The sequence below is a fragment of the Mchenga conophoros genome, linkage group LG20 (genome assembly GCF_057382185.1).
Source record: "Mchenga conophoros isolate Kocher_MC1m ecotype Shallow Benthic linkage group LG20, M_conophoros_male_GT1.1, whole genome shotgun sequence".
NCBI lineage: Eukaryota > Metazoa > Chordata > Actinopteri > Cichliformes > Cichlidae > Mchenga > Mchenga conophoros.
In genome coordinates, this window is record NC_140545.1 from 9,774,345 (window position 1) to 9,782,802 (window position 8,458).

Here is an 8,458-nt window from a genome sequence, read left to right on the forward strand (position 1 = left end):
ATGAAAGCATCAAATGATGGACGATAAACAGCTTTAAAGGAAACGGCTCAGTACACAGCAGATAAAGATTAAAAAGATACAAAAAGCCTATGAACTGATAATGGATGTTTATTTAATTTTATTTCTTCACAAAATGGTTTTAAAAAGGACTTCTAACTCAAAAAGACTCTGAAACCAATTCCAATCTAATTCTGTTATCTAATAGGCCTGAAGACATGCAGGGCTGAAACCTTCACCCCTATAGTGGTAAAAGTAGGTGCCTCGTTTTTAAGGGTGCTTTGCTGGCGTGGTGTGGGTAAACACACCCTCTGACATGGAAAGATCACAGTAATACAAAGCTGTTCCGGATACCCAGCACATTCTGATCGGTGTGAACCCTTCACGAATTTGCGTGTCATCCTTGCACAGGGGCCATGCTAATCTTCTCTGTATCGTTCCAATTTTAGTATATGTGCTACCGAAGTAACATCCATAGTGCATGAGGCGTCACTGAATGGTTTGACAAGCATAAACATTATGTGAATGATGTGTGGTATGGCTGCAGTATGGCTTTTTCAGTAGTATTCAACAGACTTTAGGAGCTTAGGATGCTGAGATTTTTGCTGGGAGTTTGAGCTTCCAGGAATGAGGAAAAGAGGAAGACCACAGTGAAGATTCATGGATGTAATGAAGGATTACATTCACAGGGCTGGTGTAACAGAGGAGGTTGCTAGGGTGAGGAGGAGGAGGAGAAGAAGACGAAGACGAAGATGAAGACGAAGAAGAAGAAGAGCAGCACATTGAAGCTGTTTTCACAGCACAAAGTGACCCAACACCTTATTCTATTGGAATTTCCATTCAATTGTCACCTGTCTTTATAGTCATACTTAAAAAGCAAGGACAGAGTAGTCTTCAATTTCTTAAACAACAAAAGAAGGAAGAAACCAAGAGCTGTATGCATTCATTGTATCAAGTGCAGCTCCTCATCTTGTTCAGACTTCAAGTAATCAAACACTTCACTGAAAAAGTGACAAAAATTGGAGAGCTGCATATATGCTAGACTATGATGTCATCATTATCCACGAGGATAAACACAGCTCAGCAGCACTTACAAAATGTAGCTGGTGACAAAGATCCATCTCTTCATATTACTGGTTGTAACTGCAGAAAACAGTCATTGTCCAATTACCACGACTTTTTCATTTGTTATGGATTTTTATTTGTATTTTGTTCTTTACGCTATACGCTGTCATTGCATGTTGTTAAATGCAGTCAGTGGCAATTTCAGGAAACAGACTGAAGCTGAGCATTTAAATATGTGGTGGTCATTCATGTTGTGAGGCTGGACAACACAGGTTATTATCAGGATGTCATGGCACTGGTGGCCCCCCTCGGTGCTGTAAGAGGCTTGATCGTCAAGTGTAAGCAGAATGCTTTAACGCTGAAACTTTTTTGGTTGGAGAGGGAGACAGCGTGCTAAGTGAAAATGCTGGCTAAGAGTCAAGTGGGATGGGACTCCAGAGCAGCATTTAATTGCTTTGCTGCAGTCGTGGTTGACTTGGGGACACCAGGGGACACATATGCCCAAGGAAGAGAAGAATGCTTTCATAGGTATGGGATTACAACTCACGGGGGAACTGAGGCCACACTAAACAAACACTGCATTGATGAAATCCTGTAATTCTCAAAAAAAATTGCACAATCTGTCAGGCAGAATACCCCAGAGACGAGGGATTTGTCAAAATGGGTAGTCAGAGTTTGTTTTGTTTTTTACTTTATTCTCTTTGTTGACTTTATGATGCAATGGGGATATTTTGGCACTGTTTTTAACCAGCTCTAGAGATGGCAATGTATGTGGGCTCAGAACACTGCTTCTCTCTGAAGTGAAAAAGCCTAACAAGCATGTCATTAATGACCATGAAATACTGTACACACATCGTTGGACCCTGGAGGATAAGTTCAACAGATTGACGTGAAACTCATATTCTTGCCTCTGGCAAGGGTGACGTTTTTGGATCACAAACAGATCAAAACTATTCACCATAGCGATAAGAAGGTGGTAGCTTCATGCTGACTTTAAATTTAAGTTGACTAAGGTTCTAGTCTGAAGACCTTACCACTCTGGTTCTTGAAACTTCATTCCTATTGACATTTTGATTTTCAACCATGCAGTCATCTTCTTTTCCACCTTCATCTCGTCCTTTTGTAGAAAGTTTGATCTGAAGTGTCCATCAGCCGCCCCTAACTCTACTAAACACGTCTTATTTGCATAAAAATTCTATGGTCCAAAGTTTGGACTTGTAGAAAGATTGCTGTGAAATTTAAGTTTTGTATATATCAAATACTACTCATGCTTTATTTTGCAGTGAAATTTAACAATATGATATTTACCACCAGTGATCTTTTGCAATGTTTAGTTTTTTTGTAATAGAAGTTTTCAGTAGAAATTTTGTGGGGGCAAATATAGCAGGAGTGCTGGATGTTTACTTTGTATTTTAACTAATCAACATTCAGATATTTCTGGATGTCTCTGTCTCAAATTACAGAACCTGATTCATGTTGATGGTAAGAAAAACCTGAAAATTTGAGGCTTTTATCTTTTTTAGTTTTTGATATTTGTGTTCAAAGACTGCCTCAGATTCAACGTGCAAGACAAAATAAAGCCTGAAAGTGGGTGTACAGGCCATTTTTCAAACAAAACATCTTGAAAACTATTTGATATCCATCCATCCACCTATCCTTTTCAGGATCACGCGGGGCGCTGAAGCTTATCCCAGCTGTCTTAGGGCGAGAGGCAGGGTACACCCTGGACAGGTCAGTCTGTCGCAGGGCTAACACATAGACAGAGACAACCATTCACTCTCACATTTACACCCATGTGCAATTTAGCGTTTCCATTTAACCTATCCCCACTAACTGCATGTCTTTGGACTGTGGGAGGAAGCTGGAGTACCCGGGGAGAACATGCAAACGCCACACAGAAAGACCCTCACCTGATGGTCGAATTGAACTCAGGACCTTCTTGCTGTGAGGCACAGCAATCATTAAATATGTTGGACCATAAAAATCTTTGTGCAAATCCGAGACAGTTGAGCAGAAAAACCTTCTGATTTGAGATGATCGTTTTTTCTATCGCCAAGCATCTGGATTCCTGTTTCAACTGTTGCCTACATGCTTTGGTTAGCTTAGTCAATCTCCTGCACATCAGTAAATAATATCCTTTACTTACATACAGGATCTCTGTCCTCTAACTAGTCTAGTTAGAAACATGACTTGCTAAAGTTAAAATTAGCTTCAAAACATCCACCTCATAAACATCTGCAGCGAGCGGTCTCACTTGTAGATCTGAAGGAGAAACATCATAATTGATTATGTTTAAATGTATGGGGATCTTGATTTGAAGAGCTGCATATCATTCTGAATGGCAACTTCATCATAATTACTAATCTCGTCTTCAAAGTCTGTTTTTTGTGTGCTCATTAGAGATGCCTGATGAAGTTCTCAATCAATATGCAGATTAGGAGCACATCAATTTGTTTTGATTCCTATGTCATCATTTTTTTTCTTCAGTACGCTGAAATGCTAGAGTGAAGATGTCAACACTACAGATTTATATCTGTTCCTGAGCAGTACGCTGAATGATGCATGTTTGCGGTTTGATTACAGTTGATGTCACGGGCATGGAAAGTGTGTGTGTGTTTTTTAGAGAGAGATTTGTTCCACTTCTAAAATTTGCCTGGCCGTGCATTAAAAATGAATGCCACTCATTCTAAAAATTATTTCTTTCTTTTTTTTGGTAGGTTTATTTATTCTAAGGTTCAGTTGCCCTCTTTCTGTCCTATCAGTCCTGTCACGATTTTTACAAAATAATGTAACAGCATGGAGCAATGTGAAAAATCAAAGCCCCAGAAACAAAAACAGTTCTGCCACCATAAGTATCTAAATCCATAGAGTGTGTTTCACAGCTCCCGTCCTGCTCTAAGCCATGTGAATCAGGCTTATTTGAACAGGATATTTCGGAGTTATCAGCGTTACCAGTACCACCCAAAGAAAACAGATGTATATCAGTAATATCTGGTTTCCCTACTTTTTATCGTGTGCGGGTTTTATTGTTTTGAATACAGTAATTTATTTTTTTTTTCATTTTCATTTCTTTCCCATTTTTATATGTGGGTTTCTGTTTTATGTGAGCTCATCAAAAAAAAAAGAAAAAGAAAATCAGATATTGAAACTGTGATAAGAAGTCCAGCAGACTATTATACTGGCTAATATTTCTTATCACAGGTACAGTGGGATCGAAACTTTCTCATACTTTTGTGTAAATTTTTTAGAAAGAAACAGCAATCCTGTATGAACACATTTTTTTTGACATTGACATGTTAAGGCTTTTGTCCAAAAGGTCAAATATTTCCAATTTTAGTGAAAATTCAGGTAACGTACAGAACAAACTTAGAGTAAGACTGCAACAGTGGCAACATTATAGCTAAAGTAGCAGAAGTAGAGAGGATTACATTTGCAAATTATGGCTAGACTGAAGATTTCTAGAAGGGGGCAGTATGAAGCTCTAAAGAGCCTTGTGAAAGCTACATTATTTGTATCTGTCACAATCAGACAGATTAAAAGTGACCACACTATCTGAAGGTCGCTTTGTTCACTACAAAAAAAAAGAAAAGCAATAGAGAATCTTACTGTAATGACTGTTGCATAGCTATGTATGTTTATTCCATAACTCCTCCTAATCTCCCAATCTGGGTGAAACCTACTATATAAACTGCCAATTGTACGAGAATTATCAAGGTCTATTTAACTTTAGGGAATTATTTTTAAAACATTCAAATCTTTACAAATTATGATTCAATGAGGAGAGATCATTAAAAGGAACTGAACATGATTTATTGATATACAGAATTCAATTAAGCTATTTGGCGATTAGACTTTGAGAACTGATCAGAGACCTCAGCAGAAGGGAATCCCAGCGGTGTCCGGATGTAGTCTACACACTGGTGGTGAAGATGAAGATGGAGGCTTGGATGGAGGCTGAGTAACATGGGAGAGGCGGAGAAGAGGAGGAGGTGGGTTGCACCAAGGCGTTTGCAAGGCAGAGTGACAGATGAGCAATGGGATTCAGAGTAAGGGGAGCAGAGGTTGATTAGCCTGAAGAAGGCGGGCAGAAAGATGATTGGACTAAACCAGTGATGTCAGCAAAGAGCTCGACAAGGTAATGTGTACATTATTTGGAAATACCAAACAATTTTTAGTGCAGTGATACTTTTGGGTCACTGTAAATGTGTTGTCATGCATAGCTGTAAATAAGTGTTCATCACTGATATTATTAAGATATACATGATATTGTGGCATGCAGAGGAATCTTTACAAAGAAGCTCACAGAGAGAGATTGAGCTTGTTATTCAACCCCAAGCTGGTAGGGGGAGCTCTTTATTACAACACTTGCTGATGCTACACTGTGCTTTGAGGGTCATTAACAGCATAACAGAACTCACTTATGGTTGCATTCATTCTATAAAACAATAACTGTAAGTGACTTTGAACCGCAGTACAAACACAACATTCAAGATAACAGTTAAAAGTAGTGTAACCATAAACAATAAAACAAGAACATCTAAATAGCAGCACATGTCCCAAGGCATGATGGGAGAGAACTAGCTGTTCCCCCAACACGCCACAATATATTTATATATATGTATGAGTTTAAACACAATAGACTAAGCAAACAAGCGATTTAGGCCCTACAACAAAACACCTAAAGGATGTATTTTTGCTTGCTTTAAATAAAGAATGCAATCTGCAGAATCCTGTCAAATGACAGTCTGGAAGTGACATCTCAGAGGATAAGTAGCAGCCTCTCAACAGGGGGAGCAAAGCCAAATGTTTGACGTGTTTTACGGCATGCTGTCATTTCACAGCAGAGCAGTTGGGGAGAAAATCTAACCACTTATAAATCCAGGTTGGATGTTTCTGCCAGTAAGAGAAGGGTTGATATTTCAGCGTATCAAACCCACGGTGAAAGATAATGGTGGTAATATTGAGGTCTGGGGGTGGTTTACAACTCTGAAGTTGGATGTCTACACTGACTCGACTACACCAAGACAAAGGTTAAATATTTCCCCATTCTCCAAGTAGATGTTGCACCTTCTGGTCGGCAGGTTTGTGGAGCAAGATTCCCAGTTCAGCAGGAAAGAAACCCCAGGAACTATCTGAAGACGAAAGAAAATCAATGATATGTGTTTTCCTCTACACCTGCCTGACCTTAACCGGATGTTTTTTAATATGTTGTCTGCTTTTTTTATATGTCACGTTACTGTTTGCCATCAGAAAGTTTAAAAATGGATGCTTAAGCAGCAGGTTTTCAGGCAGGAGCAGGTGCATTCATTAGCAAAATCCTAATGAAACAGAAGAACAACCCAAGGGAAGCCAGCCAAACAAAAGGAAAATAACACAGCAAAGTGCCACCTCTTTTATTTCACCATGTCAATATATTCAAGGGGTTTCAGTGGCTCTTTCCTCTTTGGCCCTAACTGCTCCTGTGCCCCTATCCATCTGTGCTCAGAACATAACCATATAAAAGTGCTCAGAACATAACCATATAAACCTGCCTTCACTAAATGATTAACAGCTGGAAACCCCAGAAGAAAACTGGACAGAATAGTAACTAAATTAGACCAAAAACAGACAACATAAACCCATTATAATAATCACTATTATGTTTGGGAATAGGGCCCAGAGAAAAGGGCGTAGGAGTGACCCCGTTCACATTCACAAAACTGCAAACATTCACATTGTTCATATGTGAAGACATATTATGCAGATTACTAAAAGATTTGCTGTGTAGATTCATGCTCCCAAGGGAAACCCCCTTTTCATTTTAATGGCCTTTCCTCTTGCAAAGTATGCAAGGACAAACTTCAGATGAATTAATAAACACTGCAGACTGTGCAGCTATTAGGACTTTGGACTTTTAATGTTGTTATGCTAATTACACTTTTATGCTGGATAGCGTTTAATATTGTCTTGTGCTTTCTCAATAGGTATAGGCATTTTTACGGCTCGGTGGTAAAAGGCTGATGGGGTATTGTGGTCACCCTGCCTGGGGGCGGACGACACAGACAACTAAGTTTATAAATCCAATAACTCGAGAATGACGGGACATAGATGCTTCAGATAGATAGCATAGGTGCATTTACTGGACGTAGGATTTTAAAATTGATACCATATTTGTATCTACTAGCACTGGCTGTGTAATTTAGTGCTCTCATATCCCCTCACTGAACGTTACCAGAGTTCTTTTGCCTCTGCTGCATGTTCAACATTCCCAACGTTCCCAGCATTTTTTTTAAGGAGTTTACAGGACAAGTGGCCACTTCACTTCCTTTAAGTGATTCTATGTTTTCTTTTTACCACCTCATGATTCCTCTTATTGTCAACTCTGTCCCCCACCCGCCTTCCCTGGTTCTCGTGGCATGGATGGAGCTGATCCTTGTCACAGAGGTCCAATCCTGTGCACATGGGGGTTGAATTATTAAAGTGGAAACTACCAGCTCAGCAAACATGACCAAAGAGACAGATGATCCTTTCTTCACTCTGCGCTTCTCATCACCCTTAAACCTCTAGAATTTACCTCCTGTCAAGCAGCCGTCCCCGTGAGCGTGCTGAAGCACCACATTTTATGACACCCAAGTCAAAAGGCAATTCACACACACACATATACACACACACACACACACACACTCATCCACTAGGTCATGTTTTGCACCTAATGAAGAGTAAGAATCTGCAATGATCACTGCTTAATGAATTCTACCGACTGAGTTCAGCAAGTGTGAAAGAAGTCCAGTGAGATCCTACCGCCTGCTCGCACTCAGAACATTTTCTTATTTTTCTTTTATCAGCTTCATCTTCCGCGCGGTTGACACTACAGCAAACAAGCCCAACGATGCAAAGTAGCTCATCGACTAAGCAGAAAGTTTGCATAAAGGCTGAGTCGTGTAAAACACTGCATTGTGCGAGTGCAAAGTCTTCCATTAGCAGGAGCTAATTCACTGATCCAAGGTCGGGCCCACTTGACACAAGAAGAAAAGACGCTTTGTTTTGTGAAGTACAGCACTAAAAGGCAGCATCATTCTGCCTTGTAGTGGAGTGCCTAAAAATTCTCTGTCATTTCTTAAACCACCCCAGAGGGAAACAAACAAATGCGTCTCACTTTCCTCATGGACAAAAGCTGACACGTTTTCTTGTACAAGGTTAATATATCATTATCCGCTGTCTTCAGTTCCTCCCTCAGCAGTCACAGAGAGAAGGTCAAGCTTTATTCTTTTAGTCCCTCTGCAGATGTTTCCATCATTCTCTAACAAAAATCATTTTCAATAAGGGCATGTCATCTACCACTCTCAGCAGAGCTGTCACACCACCTCTGAGATCTGCACTTTATAAAAACCCCTTCGGAAGCTCGTTGCATCGTCAT

General features: G+C 39.8%; 1 non-coding gene across 1 annotated transcript; it reads right to left on the reverse strand.

Annotated features, from left to right (window-relative positions):
• Nucleotides 1–363: 363 nt before the first annotated feature.
• Nucleotides 364–469, reverse strand: LOC146550375 (U6 spliceosomal RNA). Its single transcript, XR_014890316.1, has one exon. It is a non-coding gene; the product is annotated as a U6 spliceosomal RNA (small nuclear RNA).
• Nucleotides 470–8,458: the final 7,989 nt, after the last annotated feature.